Source organism: Cajanus cajan, chromosome 11, assembly GCF_000230855.2.
Source record: "Cajanus cajan strain Asha chromosome 11, NIPB_CcT2T_4, whole genome shotgun sequence".
In the NCBI taxonomy this organism is placed as follows: domain Eukaryota; kingdom Viridiplantae; phylum Streptophyta; class Magnoliopsida; order Fabales; family Fabaceae; genus Cajanus; species Cajanus cajan.
The window spans coordinates 25,874,040-25,895,430 of record NC_138527.1 but is presented as its reverse complement, the minus strand read 5'-3'; the positions used below and the strand labels follow the sequence as shown (position 1 = coordinate 25,895,430).

Below are 21,391 nucleotides of genomic sequence, written 5' to 3'. Positions count from 1 at the left end.
TAACAAAATGCTACGCCAAGGTAGCCTACACAAAATCAACTCCAGCCCTCCTCTATGGCACTGCTACTACTCTCCAACTTATCCCTGCTCTACTCCCATACACAGTATGATCATCCCAGTCCAAATGTGACACCCTTACTACCCCAACACATTTATAAATAAATCTTGTAATTAACTAAAGAATAAAATATTCAACAATGGTAAAAAGGGTTCACATAAAACCTTCATAAATAATCAAAATTATTAAAAATGAAATTTAGAAAGTAAAACTTGAGAGTTTACAAATTGTTTTCAAAATAGAAGGTATAACTCTAAATACATATAAAAATTTATCCTAGAATCCTCTGCCCCGATGTCACAATATCAGAGCACACTCATAACTCGATGGTTGGCATTCTAGATGCCACTCAAAGCCGGATCTTCCTCACCTAAAACATCCACAAATTATACGGTGAGAAAAGAAAACATTTTTATGGAAAGCACACAAGGAAAAATACAACATAATCCATCATAACTCCTTACTGAATGAAATATTCACAAGCATTTATATATATCATAATTTAACAATCATTTATCATCTTCACATCTCAATTACATCAATCCATCACAATCCACACAAATCTTACAATTAACACTATGCCAAGGCCACGCCACATCTGACACAAGTGATACAGATTAATTGCCTCACTCATCCCACACCATGTCAGGGGCACGCTCGTCCTTGTAGCATCACTTACTCAAGGTTCGTCTCATCCCTGGTCATTAGTGTGAGGAATCACAATCACATTACAATCCACACAATCTCTTGCAATTAACCCTATGTCAGGGCTGCCATATGACATAAGTGATGCGTGTTAATTGACTCACTCATCCCACACCATGTCAGGGGCACGCTCGTCCTTGAAGCATCACTACTCAAGGTTCGTCTCATCCCTGGTCATTAGTGTGAGGTACCACAATCACAATCATAATCATATCCACACAACATCTCATCTCATATCTCAATTCCATATTACATACACAATTTTATATCACATACACAACAGATAAGTCCAACAAAATAAGGGTTTACACACCCTTCAAGCAATTCACATCTAGATCATCAATTCTTATTAATTAAGATAACAATAACATTCATAAATTAATAAAATAATCAATCAAATTATCAATTTAATATAATTTTAACATAAACGGTAAAACCCCCAATTATTCCAAAACCTAGCTCACAGGCACTTTTCTACAATTTCGTTCTCTCTCCCAGATCATCATTCTTACAAATTAAATATATATTTCTAATCCTCAACACATACAGAATCTAATGGGATCACCAATTTCTCAAACAGAAATAATCCAATTTTTCCAAAACCTAACTTACAGGCACTTTTCTATAATTTCGTTCTCTCTCCCAGAGCATCATTTTTACAAATAAAATATACATTCATAATCCTAAATTCATACAGAATCACATAAAATCAATAATTTTCCAAACAGAAATAATTATAAAATTACTCATAATCTTAAGGGCTCTTCCTCTACCCAATTCCCTCATGTAACTCTACATATAAATAATTCTCTTTTCCCCCGTACCTGGATAAATAGCAGTTGAAACCAAAACAGAGATCTCTTGGTCTCCTCTTCTAAGTGCCCCTCAATCTTCAGAGAGTGTAGAAGGGAAAGAAGAGAATGTAGAAGAAAGAAGTCAGAACTGAAAAATATGATTTTAGGAGTGCTAGAGCACTCAATTTATAGGCATCAGGATTCGTAGAACGACCTGTTTCAAATCCGGAACGGCCCGTTCTGAAATCTCACGTCATGTGTAAAATTCACATCCAGAACGGCCCGTTCTCAAACCAGAACGGCCCGTTCTGGGGTTTGCATTAAAACTCTCAACGGTCATATTTTGGAACGACCCATTTCGAAACCGGATCGGCCCGTTCTCAAATAAGGTTCAAAGGCCATTTCTGAAATCCGGAACGGCCCGTTCCCAACTAAGAATCATAGACAAATTTTATAGTTTGGAACGGCCCGTTCCAAATCCGGAACGGCCTGTTCCGGGCTCCCAAAAGTAGGTCTATTTAGTAATTTGGAACGTCCCGTTCCGGGCTACTAAACCACCTTAATTGGGCTCTTGGCCCAGTGAAAATTGGGCTGTTACACCAAACCACATGGAAACATGCAAGGGTAAGCTAGTGAAAATAATCAACATATAGATATATATAAACAACCTTCAACTTAACAGCACCATCATCATTCTCAACAGGTTCAACATACAATATATAATAACACACAACTCAATCACAGCTTCACAACACAACAACACATATACAACTCATTTCAACATCAATTAAACACATCAACAGCTTATGCGTCGTCACGCATTTCAACTCGAAGATATCCTACAACATGGGTGAGCAGTTTAAGTGGCTAGGTCCTACCGAACCGATAGCAAAGAACCTTTTTGGACTTGCTAGGTAAACAACAAATTTGGATGCCAATCCATAGCACGATAACGATTTCTCAGACTTTGTCACTTAAACAAGAAAATATAGTACTATGTCAGGATAGAATAGTTGGGTTTAGGCCTACCACGACATTAGCTAGCTCAACTAAGTCATTTATGGGATTACCCTACTGACTATCCTCCAAATACTACAACTCTCTGATACTCGGTTAGGAACTAAGTTCCTGACTTCGTACTTTACTCAAATTGGCCACTTGTAATCGGTATAGCTCGACCTGACCCCTATACCGTGGTCGCTTTGTACACGTGTGCCTAGACCTTGCCCACACACAGGACCAACTAAGTCCTAGAGGAGAACAGTACAACGTCCACTCCAAGGGACAACTTCCCAAGGAGGGTTTTCAACAAATTGGGCTCTCTAAGCACCACAGCTTTCTCAATCCACACAATGAGATGAGTAACTTTAAAAATATGTCCCCTAGTCCTAGTGATCAACAACTCATCATCACAACTCAACTCAACAACTTAAACAGCATGATCAACTCAACAGCTTAACGGCTCAACTCATAATCTACAACTCAACACCACAGCTCAGCTTAACAACTTAAATAACATGATCAACTCAACAGCTTAACAGCTCAACTCATAATCTACAACTCAATCATCATAAAATAATATCTTTCAACACATAATGCAATGTACAACTTTCATCACACAACTACATCTTCTCATCTTATCACAAAATTCAACATTTTTTGACTCATAGAATCAAACACCTTCACGCCTGGTGCAAGTAAACTCGCGCCCGGCCTGAACCCAACCCGAGAGCTCTAAAGCTCTTCCACGCCCGCGTATCATCATCGCGCCTGGCGTGTTGGGAGGCAGAGAATTCCAGGAGTCTCCCAAGCCTGGCATGCCGAAATCGCGCTCGGCACAACGCAGAGACCTCACCAGGGTCTCATGCCCGACGCGCTTATTATGTGCCCGGTGCCACCCCAGGTAGAGACCCCCAAGGAGTCTCTACGCCTGGCGCAATCAAATCACGCCCAGTGCTATGTATAAAAAATAATAATTAAGACGTAAGAAATACCTATTTTCTTACTAATTTTTCATAAATAAAATTATTTTATTAACTCTTATGTAATACAAATTTTTATCTAGAATACTTTTAAGAATTTTTCTTCAATAAGAAGATTTATAGAAATTTTTATAACCTCTTATCTAATTCAATTTTTATTTATCATACTTATTTATTGTACTGACCGTACCGCGAAGCCGAGCTCCAAGCTCGGCATCACAGTGCAAGATGATCTCGGGCACGCGTCATACGGCGTCAACTCGGCATTCAGGTGAATCACAACTGATTCCCGAGAATCTCGCCCATACGAGATCCATTATCTAATCATTGATTACCGAAGATCTCGCCCCAGATGAGATCCGCTATCATGTCTTATCTCAGGCCCAGAGCCCAAAGCAACCTAATTCACTCCAAGGTACGTGCATTACTTATACGAGACTATTGCTCAAACAAACCCTAATTTTGGCATCGGAGTCTCTTTTGCAGGTACCTCCCCCATCTTGGAGCACCAATACATCAAGCAAAGGAGGCTCACCGATCTTACTGGACGGATCACCCCTACGGTCAAATTTCGGTAAGAACATTTGGCGCCCACCGTGGGGCCGATCAAGACAACTCTTATCGGCCACCTGCATGGTTTCTACTAGAAGCCACATCAGACGAGCAGCAGACGACGCAAGCCACTCAACTACCATGGACAGCGACGCTGCAACCCTAAGGCGGCTGATCGACCAAGTCGAGCAGATGCGACGACAGCACGACGCCAACCTCCAGAACATGCGTGCCCAGCATGAGAATGACCTCGCAGCAATGCGAACCGCTAATGAAGCAGACCTCGCAGCGTTACGCGCCGAGAATGAGCGCATCCGCGCCTAGCTCCCTCGACATCACTCCAATCAACCTCCGTGCGACAGTGACGATCATGAGGAGGAGACACATTCAGCCTCCCAATCCCGAGCGACAACTAAGGCACCAACTTCACGACCTGCCACGCACCAGTCTCATGCATCAACGCACAGAACAGGGCAGGGTACCAGCAGGGCCCCCACCCACGTCTCCGAGGGCCAAGAACCCTTCCGCCGTCATCCCTTTATGGATGGCATCATGGAGACCCCGCTACCCCGCGGGTGGAAGCCCCTCCACCTTGACCGCTACGACGGCACCACGGACCCCGACGAGCACATAGACTCGTACACAACTCAGGTAAACCTTTACACTAACAGCGACGCTATATTGTGTAGGGTTTTTTCGACCTCACTCAAGGGACCCGCGCTTCATTGGTACACCCAACTACCAGCCGGATCCATCGATAGCTTTGCCACCTTGGTACGGTGATTCATGGCACAATACGCCACCAGCCGACCTCACCACACAACCTCGGCCGCCTTGGCCAACCTCAGGCAGAACGACGATGAATCTCTACGAGCCTTCATGGAGCGCTTCTCCAACATCTCGGTTCGAATCCGGAATCTAAACCCGGAGGTCGTCCTGCACGCCATGCTCATGGCACTAAAACCCGGATCGTTCGTTGACAGCCTATGCCACGACGCCCCCCGCGACATGGATGAACTGCGTGCCCGCGCCACCGGCTACATTCAGATGGAAGAGCACTCGGCCTTCCGCGACCAAGTTCGCGGGAAGGGCCCCGCAAAACCGGAACAGAGCCACAAAGATAAGGTAAAAGTCAATAATGACAGTCAATTCAAGAAGCTGGCCAGAGCCAACAGAAGCGGGAGGTATGACTTCTACACTCCCCTAAACGCCCCGAGAGTCCACATCCTGGAAGAAGCCAGTAACAATAACCTACTAGCCCTTCCACCACCCGGCCACACCCCCAACAACGCCGATAAGTCCAAACACTACCGGTACCACAGGAACTACGGCCACACCACTTACGAGTGTCGCACGCTCCGGGACCGCATCGAAGAACTCATCCAGGCAGGCCACCTCGGCCACTACATCCAGCGACAGCCAGGTTCCTGAGGTGGCTCTGGAGGCCGGGGACGCGGGAGAGGCCGCGGGTCAGGAGCTCGCACAAACCTACCCACAGGGTCCCAGCAAAATGTTAATGGCGCGGTACAGGCCGAAATAAGTCAGGAGACAGACTTAGCCCCCTTGCGGGGAATAATCAACACGATTGCAGGTGGTTTTGCGGGAGGAGGCGCCAGCAGCTCGGCCCGAAGAAGACACTTACAGAACATCAACTGCGTCCACTCTACCACCTCCGCCCCGCACCAAAGCTCACCGCCGATCTCCTTCTCCAACGAAGACTACACCGATGTCAACCCTAACCAGGACGACCCCATGGTCATTGTTGTGGAGATAGCCAACTAGAAAGTGCAGAAAACACTCATCGACCAGGAAAGCTCGGCTGACGTCCTGTACTGACCAACGTTCCTCAAACTAGACGTCCCTCACTCTCTCATCCAGCCTCACACGGAGCCCCTAGTCAGCTTCGCGGGAGAGCGAGTTCACACCCGGGGATACGTAGACTTGCTGACAACTTTCGAAACGCCACCGGATACAAGGCGGGTCATGGTCCGGTTCCTCCTCGTGGAAGCCAACACTTCCTACAACATCATCATCGGGAGGCCAACCTTGAACCAACTCGGAGCGGTAGTGTCAACCCCACACCTCACCATGAAGTTCCCGGGCAAGGACGGTAAAGTCATCTCCGTCAAAGCTAATCAGAAAATAGCTCGGCAATGCTACGCCGAGAGTCTGAAGACTTCCTCGTCGAGCAAGCAAAGCAAGGGGAATCTCCCCACCATAGCCCCTTAAGTTTTTGAGTCTCTCTTCTTCTTTCAGTGTGAACAAAGTTGTGCACTCTTTTCCCGCCTCAGCCTTTGACTGAGAGGGTTTTTAACGAGGCACACAAGCACCATAAATAAAACTACTCCTTTCGCTCATCTCATATTCTTATTTTCCTGATTATCTAAAGGACGAAAACGAACTCTAACTGTGCAAACGCTGAAATTTGAGGTCGAGTACGAACCTTGACGCTCTCGTTAAAAGGTCGAGTTCGAACCTTAATTAAATAGCATATCTCAAATTTCTAGAGTCGAGTCCGAACCTTGACATCTCCGAGGTCGAGTACGAACCCCGACGCTGTCTTTAAAGGTCGAGTCCGAACCGTAATCAAATAGCAAATTCGAGGTCGAGTACGAACCTCGATGCTTCCGTTAAAGGTCGAGTGCGAACCCTAATTAAATAATCTATCTCAAACCTGAGGTCGAGTACGAACCTTGACGCTTCTGTTAAAGGTCGAGTTCGAACCTTAATTAAATAGCATATCTCAAATTTGAGGTCGAGTCCGAACCTCGACATCTCTGAGGTCGAGTCCGAACCTCGACATCTCTGAGGTCGAGTACGAACCCCGACGCTTTCTTTAAAGCTCGAGTCCGAACCGTAATCAAATAGCAAATTCGAGGTCGAGTACGAACCTCGATGCTTCCGTTAAAGGTTGAGTGCGAACCCTAATTAAATAATCTATCTCAAACCTGAGGTCGAGTACGAACCTTGACGTTTCCGTTAAAGGTCGAGTTCGAACCTTAATTAAATAGCATATCTCAAATTTGAGGTCGAGTCCGAACCGTAATCAAATAGCAAATTCGAGGTCAAGTACGAACCTCGATGCTCCCGTTAAAGGTCGAGTGCGAACCCTAATTAAATAATCTATCTCAAACCTAAGGTCGAGTACGAACCTTGACGCTCTCGTTAAAAGTCGAGTTCAAACCTTAGCTAAATAGCATATCTCAAATTTGAGGTCGAGTCCAAACCTCGACATTTCCGAGGTTGAGTACGAACCCCGACGCTTTCTTTAAAGGACGATTCAGAACCTTAATCAAATCACTTCACTCGAATTCGAGGTCGAATACGAACCCCGACGCTCTTGTCAAGGTCGAGTTCGAACCTTAATAACTTATTCGGCGGTCGAGTCCGAACCACACATCCGAGATCGAGTTCGAACCTCGATGAAACACGCACCACCCTAAATCTAAGGTCGAGTACGAACCTCGACACTATCGTTAAAAGCCGAGTACGAGCCGTATACCTAAGGTCAAGTTCGAACCGTGACGAAACATACATGACCCTAAACTTAAGGGCGGATACGAACAACCTATCCAATTCACTACACTCCGGTTTGAGGTCGGCTCAGAACCTCGGCGCCAATAAAGCAAGGTCATCGAACCTTCACAGAAACGCTCACCCAAACAGAAGTCCGAGGTCGAGCCCGAACCTCCCTTAGCATAGGAGGTCGAGTACGAACCACAGCATCCGGATGCAAGGTCGAATACGAACCTCGCCAAAAACTTCGTTTTATTCGAAATCGAGGTCGGTATGAACCTCGATGTCCCCGCTTAAAAGTCGAGTTCGAACCTTAGCTAAATCATTTTGCTCAAATCTAAGATCAAACCCGAACCCCACCAAAGCCTAAGGTCGGATACGAACCTCGGCACTTTCAAGGTCAAACCCGAACCTTAATAAAATCGGTCAAATCCAAACCACAATAAAATCAACCAGTTGCTCAAAATTGAAGTGTAAGGGCGAATATGAGCCTCGACACTCCCGATAAAGGTCGAGTCCAAACCACTAACTTGAGGACGACTTTGAACCCTGGCAAAACACACCCCACTCTCAATACTGGGGTCGAATTCAAACCCCGGCACGACCGACTTAAGGTCGAATTCTAACCTTGACTCCAGTCTAAGGTCATTTATGAATCTTAACACATTCATTTACGGCCGGGTTCGAACTCCCACAAAAAGTCCTACTAAACAAAAACTAAAGCCGACCTCGAATCTCGACTTCACCAACTCAAGGTAGAAGTATCACCATATACAAAAGCATATAACAGACACCAAACATGTGCCTCAAACAGCACGAACAGCCAAAATTGAACGCAAATACGGACAAGATAGAGCAAAATATATATATATATATATATATATATATATATATATATATATATATATATATATATACAAACAAAGTTCTCAAAATTCAGTACATCAATTCAAGCCAAAGAAAAATAAATCTAGCTATTACAAAGGCAGCCTAGGCTGAAGCACCCCCGCTAGAACTGTCGTCGGCATCGTCCTCCTTGACTAGCCTCCCAAAGCGGACGAATTTCTCCACATGCATGGAAGAAAAGTCGAATCCGGGAGCAAGAAGCCGAGCCTGACGAGCAGCCTTTTGGAAGCCCCTCTTGTGCTCAACCACAACGGAGCGTTCGACCTCCGCGAGCCTCTTGTCCGTGGCCGCCTTTCCCGCCGCCAGCTCCACGAGCTCAGCCTTTAAGGTGGCAATCTCCTCCTCACGGCCACCAAGAATGACCTCGTTACGGAGGCGCTCCTCAGCCTCCGCCGCCAACTCTCCCTTAAGAGAGGTCACAACGTTCTCCAGAGCCCGCACTTGGCCACGAGAAGAGGTCACCTCATCCTCTAAGGAGCGAGCGCGACCTCGAGAGAAGGCGACGAGCTCCTGCAGCTCCCCCACCTGAGAGGCATAAGCCTCATTGGATCGCAACGCAATCTCAAGAGACTTCTGCACCCGTGCAAGGTCTCCATGCGCAGAGCGGAGCTCAGCCTCGTGCAGCTTCGCCTCATCAAGGGCAGTGCTGAGAGCCTTGTTCTCCTCCCTCAGAATTTTATTCGCATCCTTCCAAGGTTGAAGCCGACCCCTCAGCTTGGCCAGCTCCTCTTGCTGCTTGGCCAGGTCCTCTCGCTGCTTGGCCAAGTCCCCCTGCTGCTTGGCCCACCTTGGTTTCCAGTGGCCTAGGATGCCCATAGTCCTCTGCAGCAGGACCTGAGCAGCATCAAAACTATCCTCAGGACCGACCTCCTCTATCAGCCCCTGGTCCTTGGAGCTCAACGAACCCTGAGGGAAGAACTTCTCAGTGGTCACCCCTGAGCTCCACAGTGAGTCCATGTCGGCTGAGGCACTCACATGGTCCAGCCTCACTTTCAAAAGGCCCTTCCTGAAGCGATGGGCTAAATATCCGCTCCGGGAAGCCCCCTGTGGCAAGCCCGAAGGCGGCGCCGAGGCTGCAACAGTGGACGGGGGAGCCTCACAACTCATGCCCCCTCCGCGAGCCTCAACGGAGGCAGAAACCGACGTCCCCTGCTCGGCATCCAGGGAGTCCACAATGGGAACCTCCGACCTCGCCTGCGAAAACCAACCCCATGTCAGAAAATAAACAAGGTGGCATACGGGGAATCACAAAAACAAGTTAACACTGTTTACCCCAGCAGCATGGGAGGCCCGCTCGGTGGCTGGGACCACTTCTTCGACGGCGGGAGCGACTGGCCCAGCGCCGGAGGTCGCCATCCCGGCAGCATTTCCTGCCTGCAAAAAACGACCCCAGGTCAAAAGACAAGAAAGCATAATAAAAGGCAACGAAAAGCCGAAGAAACAATACTCACCACCTTGGCAACTCGAGGAACTTGCTCAGCCGCCCGTACTCCTACCTTAGTGACGGCCACCCCAGCCTACAAGAAAACCCATATCACCACAATAAACCAAGCAAAGTCTAACACAGAAGAAACGTATAAGGAAGTACGACACTCACATCGGCGACCTGCGTGGTAGGCTCAGCGACTTGGGCCGCCTCCCCAGCCACCACTAGGGGAGCCTCTTTAGACGGTGGACTCTCAGTGAGATCCACCGCATCAGCATCAATGGCCTTGGAGGTCACCTCCTCGGCACCTGGAGGGGCAGAAGTTCCCCCGACCTCTTTTCCCCCCTCTTTCTCTTTCGGCTAACCTTCAGAGGGGCAACTTCCTCCTCCGGAGGCTCGGGAACCTCGAGCTCAGTAACGTTGTAGCGGTGCTTAAGCTCGCGCCACAAGTTCTTCCCCATAATGCCTGCAGACAAAAACGGAAACACATCAACAAAAGGAAATTACACGACACCTGGCAAACCACCAAAACACGAAATACTCACTCTCTAGGCCCCTCTCCCTGTAGGGAGAATTCGCAAGCGACAGAACGAACTTGCAATCCAACGGGCGAGGGAGCGCAGCAAGGTTTTCAATGGCGGCTACCTCCGAGGCCGTCACCTTCAGGTTACCCAAACCGTGAAACCTAGACGGGTTGGGACACCAGTAAAAAGGAAATTTCGGCAAGCTGCCGAAGTGGAACACCGCGTCCTCCAGGGGGTCAATACCCACAAGGGCAACCCGAAAGAACTCCTGTTTGAAGTTTTTATATGATTGGGAGTAGAGAGTAAACAAACCCCCATCCCTACTCCCATTCAAGGACAAAATACCATAAGGCGGTGCGCCCGCCTTCAGTTGATAAAAATGAAGAAAGACGCAAAGGGACACCTCTATCCCCAGAACCGCACACAGGACCTGAAAAGCCCTCAAAAAACCCCAACTGTTGGGATGCAACTGCCAAGGAGCCGCGTTGATAAATTTCAAAAAATCGCACTCGAACCGAGTGAAGGGAAGACAGACACCTAAATCCTTAAAAAAGCTTTGGTACATATAGAAATGGGGAGAGTCTGTAGGCTTCCCCATATACACGCCCTCATCGGCCTGACAAGGCTCAAGCCGAATCATATGGGAGATAGAAGGGTCGCAAACCCTACACGACCTGGAGATCCTATTGACCTCTAGAAAGGTCCGAAACACGCTTTGGACCCCCACCATCTCGCTCTTGACCCAGTCGTAGCCAGGAATGCCTGGCTCTGGGCCCCGGGGCGGATCCTTCTTTTCGGCGGTGGCCTTCCCGGTAGCCACCGCCTTGCCACGCGCCTTGCCCCGAGAAGGCGCAGAAGGGCCGGTACCACTTCCCCCAGCCATTGAAAAGACAACAAAAACCGGGAAGAAAAGAAAAGAAGACAGTAAAAAGGAAGTACCTGGTACTCCTCTTCAGAAAATAACCCTAACAACGAAGGGGTTACCGAAAACGGTGACTGAAACGGAGAAAACGGAGACGGAGGGTGGACGAAAACAAGAGAAGCGGCGTACGCAGGAAGCTGAAAGAAGAGTAAAATGAAGAAGGCAAAGAGGCGCGAGTGAGAGAAAAGAAAGTCTTCTCCCAACAATTCAAAACGGCCGCGCCACGTGTAACGACCCGCCATGGTCTCTACACTTAGTGGGATCGCACTACTACTAGTGAACTAAGAAAAATATTAAATTGGATAACTCATACATACAGGTATAGATAAGAATAAAAATAACCAAATTCTTTAAATACAAAATAAAATGCCATATATGTACAGTCATCCCAAAAATAATATTTCCTAGTGCCGGTCAAACAGACAAAAATAGCTACCCAAAATGGTAACCCTAACACGAGGATCAAACTCCCCGTCTCGCAGCGGTCACCTCGACTCCAAGCTAGCCCTGATCTGCTCCCATACCAAGTATGATCATCGCAGTTCCACCACATGGAAACAGAAGGGTAAGCTAGAATTCACAAATGAATCATAATAATCTATACTACACAATCGCATTCATAGAGTCACACCATACACTCTATCCAATACTACTCATGCATAAAATACAATCCACCAATCATGAAGTCAAACACCACACTTCATCATATTAATAATCATGCAATAAATGCATCTCATGACAGATATCAATGCATATCAATCATCTAATGCGTCGTCACGCATACACCTAGGAGATCTCCACAACAATAGAGCTGTATAAGTGACATTCCATCCTACCGAAACCACCCCAACCGTTTTCACGCCCAATGCGCCCGCTCGGTCACAGCTAAACAGGATATATAATCCTCCCTCGGGTTTACTCGGATGATGTCACTTACACAATTGGAAGTCCAGATCCACCGTCAGGTATAACACAGCTGGGTACGGGCTTACCACGACCTTGGCATGCATTAACCAAGTCAATTGTGGAGTTCGCCCACCGACTATCCGCAAGGATCCACGCACCTTCCCGAGTACTTGGTTAAGGGAATAACCCTCGACCTCATACCCCGCTCCAACACTAGCTAAGGACTTAGAGGAGACTCACCCAACCCAGTGGCCTATCTGAGCACCACTCTCCCAAATCCAGTGGCCTCCCAGAGCACCACTCTCATATATCAGTGGTCTATCCAAGCACCACTCTCAAGAGACTCTGTGTGAGCTCTTCCAGTTCGAAAATATTTTTCCTCTCCTCAAGTCCTAGGCTAGACTCATGCCATAGACATCACATGCAATCATGCATCATACATCATAATGGTCTGCCCACCATCATGATCAACAATCATACACATGTCATAAGACATCACATGCAATAATGCATCATACATCATAATGGTCTGCCCACCATTATGATCAACAGTCATACTCATATGAACATATACGCATGTCATATCATATTCAAACATTCATACGTATCATCACAAAGCATACATATGAATCACACCTCACCATACATCATATATCATACATACATAATCTAAAACTTTAACTTTAAACATGCATAAGCATCAATTCATTCATAAACTTATTCACGCTCGGCGTAGCCTAAGCTCGCCCAGCCTAATCCCAGCCTGAGAGTCCCAAGACTCATCCACGCCTAACGCATTCAACCTGCGCCCGCCCTAAATTCCAATAACAGAGTTCACAAACTCTCATCCAAACCAACAAATCCAGTCACATGCAAACACAAAACACAATACATAGGCTCCATACAACTTAAATAAACCTAGAATCAACATGCACCCATCTGATGCATCAAATTCACCAGAAACCCCATTTTTTTCCAAGACTTTGAACAATTAGCGAATTCTCCGATCCAGCCATGGATCCTCAACTTCCATGCATCAATTGAGTTTCTAAACTCACATGCAACTTAAATAACAAACATTCTAGCTTCCCTTACCTGAAGATTGGCTCAGATAGCCAAAGACTGAACAAAAGTATAATTTCCCCTCGAGGCTCAACTCGGAACTTCAGTCCTCCCAAAACAAGCTTTCTAATCTGAATTTCAAGAAAAGTCAGAAGGAGTTAGTGATCTAGAGGAGAAAAGGAGTCAAACAGAGAAATTTGGGAGAGAAAGGAGCTCACTGACCCAGAGACCTTCTCTCTAAAACTTCTCTCTAAAAACTCCAAAACTCCTGAAGGCCCCCAACCCCCTATTTATAGACTTTCAGATTGGCCCAGAACGGCCCGTACCGAGTTCGGAACGGCCCGTTCCGAACTCCCAAATCACACACAAAATTAACGCCCAGAACGGCCGGTTCTGAAATCAGAACGGCCCGTTCCGGGACTCATCCGGAACGGCCCGTTCTCCCTCCGGAACGGCCCGTTCTCCCTCCAGAACGGCCCGTTCTCCTTCCAGAACGGCCCGTTCTCAACTACAATATGTAGTTCAATTCAGTAGCTTGGAACGGCCCGTTCCAGTTTGGGAACGGCCCGTTCTGGGCTACTGAATCAACCTCTTTTTTTTTTTTTTTTAACAATGTTACAATACTCCCCAACAAATAGGAATTTTCGTCCCCGAAAATAGGTCTACCTGAAGAGAGGAATGGATATTGTTCGTTGAATTGACTCTCCACCTCCTAGGTAACCTCACCAGTAGCTGCATCCCAAACAATTCTCACCAAGCTGATGGATTTGCCACAAAGCTTCTTCAACTTGTGATCAACCACAGCTACCGGTCTCTTCTCATAGGTCAAGTTCTCTCTAACTTGCACCTCATCCATCTCTACTACTTGACTCAGATCTGGGATGTACTTCCTAAACTGTGAAATGTGAAACACATGCTCTCCCTCATCAAATTCTAGAGGTCTCCTCCTCCTATCGGGATAGGACTTTCATCAACTCTGGGTAGCCCTCAACCTTTGCTGAATTTATCTCACCATCTCAGTAGTCTGAAGAACTAACTCTGGACCAACCACTACTAGCTCACCCTCTTGATACCAACATAATGGAATCCTACACCTCTTGCCATATAAAGCAGGAAGTGTCATGCCAATAATCAAGTGATAACTGTTATTATAAATAAACTTTACCAATGGTAACACCTCTTCCCAACTACCCAGATGATCCAACACATAAGCTCTCAAGAGATCCTCCATTGACTGAATTGTCTTCTCCGACTGACCATCTATCTGTGGATGATAAACAGAGCTCAACCTCAACCTTGTTCCCAAAGCCTGATGCAGAGTCTGCCCACCGGGAAGTAAACCTTGGATCTCTGTTAGAAATAATACTGTAAGACACTCCATGCAACCGTACTATCTCTCTGATATACAATTGTGCAAGCCTCTCCAAGGACCACCTCTTGATAGGAAGAAAGTGCGCACACTTTATCAACCTATCAACAATCACTCAGATAGAGTCACTGTTCCTAGCTATCCTAGGCAACTCAACCACAAAGTCCTTAGTGACACTATCACACTTCCACTTGAGAATCTCCATCAGCACTAAGCTCAAAGCACTAAGCTCAAAAACAGCTGCCCTCTTAATACCAAGCAATCCCAAAATCCTCAACAATTCTAGATCTTGTAATTGCTTAGTTCCCACCTGTCTCAAGAACTCATTAGTTATGGTGATCATACCGCAACTAATGTGATCTTGGACAACCTCCACTTCTAGTCTCAAATCTCTAAACTACTCAATCAGTTCCAAGTCCTTAATCAACATAACCGACACATGAATGAATTTCCTACTCAATACATTTGCTACCACACTCGCCTTTCCAGGATATACATCAACTTAAAATCAAAGTCCTTTAGGAATTCCATCCACCTCTTCTGCCTCATATTCAAACTTTTTTTTTTATCACTAAATACATTGAATCTCGCATCATACAGATAGTGTCTCCACGACTTCAAGGCAACCACCATAGCTGCAAGCTCCAAATCATGAGTAGGATAATTCCTCTCATGAGTCTTATGTTGCCTCGAAGCATACACTACTATTCTTCCTTCCTGTATCAACACACAGCCCAACCCCTGGTGAAAAGCATCACAACACACATCAAAATACTCACCAGTATTATGTAACACCAAAACTGGAGAAGTATTCAATCACTCCTTCAATTCCTGAAAACTCTGCTCACAAGCGTCCATCCAAACTAAAAGCTGATCTTTCCAAGTCAGTTAAGTCAAAGGCATTACTATTCGAGAGAAACTCTTCTATAAACCTCTGATAGTAACCCGTTAACCCAACAAAACTCTTAATCCCCGTAACAGTCCTCTGACGCTCCCACTGGATCACAGCCTCCACCTTGGCTGGATCTCCTGTAATCCCCTCTATCGATATCACATGCCCCAAATCTCACCTCAGACAGTCAAAACTCACCCTTGGACAGCTTGGCATACAACTACCTCTCTCTTAGTACCTGTAAAACCAACCTCAAATGCTCATAGTGATCCTCCAAAGATCTAGAATACACCAATATATCATCAAAACATCGAAGCTCCCCTTAGTTGATCCATCAATTCATCAATTCTCAAAAGCGGATACCTATTCCTTATCGTCAATTTGTTCAGTTACCGATTGCCGATAATCACACAAACGGGCCCCACCATCTTTCTCTACTAACAGTACCAAGGCACCCCAAGGAGAAACATTGGACCTCACTACTATTTTTCCAACAAATCCTCGTCTGTTTCTTCAGCTTTACCAACTTAGCTTGAACCATCCTATAAGAAGCCACTGATACCGCTCTTGCACCCAATACCAGGTCAATGCTAAATACAACATCACGCATAGGTAACAATCCCGGCACATCATCTGGGAACACCTCAGGAAACTCACTGACAATCTCAATCCCAGTGATGGCCCTCTCCATCTCAATCATTCAAAACGACAAACAACATGAAGCACTCAGCTCCATCTTTCTTCAACTGCTCAGCCTGACCCGCTGACAACAACACCTCACCCTCCAACTGAGGAAATACCAATCTTCTCCGAGCACAATCTATAAAGATGTGATGGGCAGATAACCAATCCATCCCTAAGATTATGTTAATATCTATCATGAGCAACCCAATCAAGTTCACTCAGAACCTCCTACCAAAACACCTCTATTAGGAATCTCACACACATCTCCAATGTCATCAAAGAAATTGAAGCCAGAGTAGATACATACAAAACAACGTGCCTTGCAGACACCAACAACCCAATCTCCCCACACAATCAACAAAAATAAAACATCCTCACCTGCTGCCTTCCCTTTCCCCTTCACCAAGTCTGATGAAGTGGAAGCCTCTGCACCTGATAATGTAAACACTCTCCCCGCAGTTGTAGGTCTAGGTGGCCTCGGGGCACTCCCAGATGAAGTCGGCGGTGTTTGACAATCTCTAGAGATGTGGCCTGGCCTACCACATCTGAAGCAAACATTCCCCGAATGAGAACAATCTCTAACCATATGTGCTCTTTCACATCTGTAGCACCGCACCAACTGTGCTCCGCCCTGAGAAGTAACAGGTCGAGGTCCCCTACTAACAGCTCCTCTCTGAGACTGTACAGGTCTGTCATAGGGTCCCCTCTACTGGCCTCCCCTCCTGAACTCTAGCAGCCTTACCACTGCTACTACCACCCTCCAAACTCTCAACAGTCTTTGCCTTCTCAACCAAGGCAAGAAACTCCACTATGGACATAGGGACTATGACCCTCTTCAGCTCGTGCCTCAATCCCTCTGCAAACTTTCTACATCTCCAAGCCTCAGATATGGCCTGAGAGTAGAAACGAGCTAAATGCTCAAACCTCATAGCATAATCTAGGACAGACAGGCTCTCTTAATGCAATCCCTATCAACAGGTACACTCCTGTTCTCTAACATTTGATTGGTGTCTCTCCACCAGTACTCAGCCTCGCCTGCCAGTATACATATTGCATAGGCCAACTTCCTTTCCTCAGAAGATCTCAAAACACTGAAGATCTTCTCCATCTCACACAACCACTAATATGCCACATCAAGATCTGAATCCCCCTTGAACTGAAGAAGCTAACATCTCCTGAACTCTGCCTGAGAGACCACCGGTCTAGCTGCCTCAACCGCAGCTCTACCCACCTCCATCTAAGCAAAATAAGCACTTTACTATTGCATCACTATGGCCATCTTCTCCATAGTTCTAGCGATATGATCAAACTGAGACCTCACCATACTAAAAGAATTCAAACATTCTTTTACTAACACTTTACCACTACAACTCACCAAAATTAACACATATCAAAGATATGACACAACAGAAACATAGAAGGATCACTCCCCACAGAGCATCCTAACAGACTCGACCGGCTCTGATACCATAAAAGTGTAACGACCCGCCATGGTCTCTACACTTAGTGGGATCGCACTACTACTAGTGAACTAAGAAAAATATTAAATTGGATAACTCATACATACAGGTATAGATAAGAATAAAAATAACCAAATTCTTTAAATACAAAATAAAATGCCATATATGTACAGTCATCCCAAAAATAATATTTCCTAGTTCCGGTCAAACAGACAAAAATAGCTACCCAAAATGGTAACCCTAACACGAGGATCAAACTCCCCGTCTCGCAGCGGTCACCTCGACTCCAAGCTAGCCCTGATCTGCTCCCATACCAAGTATGATCATCGCAGTTCCACCACATGGAAACAGAAGGGTAAGCTAGAATTCACAAATGAATCATAATAATCTATACTACACAATCGCATTCATAGAGTCACACCATACACTCTATCCAATACTACTCATGCATAAAATACAATCCACCAATCATGAAGTCAAACACCACACTTCATCATATTAATAATCATGCAATAAATGCATCTCATGACAGATATCAATGCATATCAATCATCTAATGCGTCGTCACGCATACACCTAGGAGATCTCCACAACAATAGAGCTGTATAAGTGACATTCCATCCTACCGAAACCACCCCAACCGTTTTCACGCCCAATGCGCCCGCTCGGTCACAGCTAAACAGGATATATAATCCTCCCTCGGGTTTACTCGGATGATGTCACTTACACAATTGGAAGTCCAGATCCACCGTCAGGTATAACACAGCTGGGTACGGGCTTACCACGACCTTGGCATGCATTAACCAAGTCAATTGTGGAGTTCGCCCACCGACTATCCGCAAGGATCCACGCACCTTCCCGAGTACTTGGTTAAGGGAATAACCCTCGACCTCATACCCCGCTCCAACACTAGCTAAGGACTTAGAGGAGACTCACCCAACCCAGTGGCCTATCTGAGCACCACTCTCCCAAATCCAGTGGCCTCCCAGAGCACCACTCTCATATATCAGTGGTCTATCCAAGCACCACTCTCAAGAGACTCTGTGTGAGCTCTTCCAGTTCGAAAATATTTTTCCTCTCCTCAAGTCCTAGGCTAGACTCATGCCATAGACATCACATGCAATCATGCATCATACATCATAATGGTCTGCCCACCATCATGATCAACAATCATACACATGTCATAAGACATCACATGCAATAATGCATCATACATCATAATGGTCTGCCCACCATTATGATCAACAGTCATACTCATATGAACATATACGCATGTCATATCATATTCAAACATTCATACGTATCATCACAAAGCATACATATGAATCACACCTCACCATACATCATATATCATACATACATAATCTAAAACTTTAACTTTAAACATGCATAAGCATCAATTCATTCATAAACTTATTCACGCTCGGCGTAGCCTAAGCTCGCCCAGCCTAATCCCAGCCTGAGAGTCCCAAGACTCATCCACGCCTAACGCATTCAACCTGCGCCCGCCCTAAATTCCAATAACAGAGTTCACAAACTCTCATCCAAACCAACAAATCCAGTCACATGCAAACACAAAACACAATACATAGGCTCCATACAACTTAAATAAACCTAGAATCAACATGCACCCATCTGATGCATCAAATTCACCAGAAACCCCATTTTTTTCCAAGACTTTGAACAATTAGCGAATTCTCCGATCCAGCCATGGATCCTCAACTTCCATGCATCAATTGAGTTTCTAAACTCACATGCAACTTAAATAACAAACATTCTAGCTTCCCTTACCTGAAGATTGGCTCAGATAGCCAAAGACTGAACAAAAGTATAATTTCCCCTCGAGGCTCAACTCGGAACTTCAGTCCTCCCAAAACAAGCTTTCTAATCTGAATTTCAAGAAAAGTCAGAAGGAGTTAGTGATCTAGAGGAGAAAAGGAGTCAAACAGAGAAATTTGGGAGAGAAAGGAGCTCACTGACCCAGAGACCTTCTCTCTAAAACTTCTCTCTAAAAACTCCAAAACTCCTGAAGGCCCCCAACCCCCTATTTATAGACTTTCAGATTGGCCCAGAACGGCCCGTACCGAGTTCGGAACGGCCCGTTCCGAACTCCCAAATCACACACAAAATTAACGCCCAGAACGGCCGGTTCTGAAATCAGAACGGCCCGTTCCGGGACTCATCCGGAACGGCCCGTTCTCCCTCCGGAACGGCCCGTTCTCCCTCCGGAACGGCCCGTTCTCCCTCCAGAACGGCCCGTTCTCCTTCCAGAACGGTCCGTTCTCCTTCCCAGAACGGCCCGTTCTCAACTACAATATGTAGTTCAATTCAGTAGCTTGGAACGGCCCGTTCCAGTTTGGGAACGGCCCGTTCTGGGCTACTGAATCAACCTCTTTTTTTTTTTTTTTTTAACAATGTTACACCACGTGTCAACTCAAGGGCACGCCTGACAGCACAATTAATTGCAAATTCATCATTGCATAACCGTCATTTCCCGTGGCACGTCACTTGCGCGTTCCTAGGGAATGAACTGCCGCGACACATGTGAAAAGCCACTTTCCCCAACGAGCCCGGCATTAACTCCTCGACCAACGGTCTTCGGAGCTCGGGGGGCTAGTGTACTGACCGTACCGCGAAGCCGAGCTCCAAGCTCGGCATCACAGTGCAAGATGATCTCGGGCACGCGTCATACGGCGTCAGCTCGGCATTTAGGTGAATCACAACTGATTCCCGAGAATCTCGCCCATACGAGATCCATTATCTAATCACTGATTACCGAAGATCTCGCCCCAGACGAGATCCGCTATCATATCTTATCTCAGGCCCAGAGCCCAAAGCAACTTAATTCACTCCAAGGTACGTGCATTACTTATACGAGACTATTGCTCATACAAACTCTAATTTTGGCATCGGAGTCTCTTTTGCAGGTACCTCCCCCATCTTGGAGCACCAATACATCAAGCAAAAGAGGCTCACCGATCTTACTGGACGGATCACCCCTACGGTCAAATTCCAGTAAGAAAATTTATTAATTAAATATTAATATTTAAAAGTAAATTATCAATAAAAAAGTATTTTTATAATATAAATTATTCATCATAAATCTAAAATATAATTTATATGTAAAAAAATATTTATATATTTTTATTTTAAATATAATTTATATATTTAAATATAATATTTTATAAATTTATTATAAATTTTAATTATATTATATGTAATAAACATGTACAATATACAAACTAAAATGCTTGTTTACTACAAAATTCTTAATAAGTTATTCAAACATTAATACGAAACTTAATTGTCAGGGTTGTAAAATTTTTTGTTATTTTAAAAAAAAATTATTACTAAATAAATAAATTGTTAAAAAACATGCTATTAGATATCTTTTTATATTTCCACCTTATCTTTTCGGAAAGCTTAACATAAATTTTAGTTAAAAAAAAACAAATTAGTGTCAAATATTAAAAATTAAAATATTACTTTAAATACTAATAACACCACACCTATGCATTAGTCTAATTTGATCTTTTTTTATTAGTAGGTGCGGTGCAGCTGAAAAAATTAACTGTACAAGGTGAATTTCGCTTATGTATCTGTCATTTTAGTTTGGTATGTTTTTACTGTTTG

The 21,391-nt window shown here is 45.3% G+C and overlaps 1 long non-coding RNA gene across 1 annotated transcript; it reads right to left on the bottom strand.

Annotated features, from left to right (window-relative positions):
• Positions 1-207: 207 nt before the first annotated feature.
• Positions 208-13,954, bottom strand: LOC145953169 (uncharacterized). The gene is made up of 2 exons (XR_014430722.1): positions 13,387-13,954; positions 208-428 (listed from the first exon to the last, which is right to left on the bottom strand). It is a non-coding gene; the product is annotated as an uncharacterized LOC145953169 (long non-coding RNA).
• Between the last annotated feature and the right edge of the window lie 7,437 nt (positions 13,955-21,391).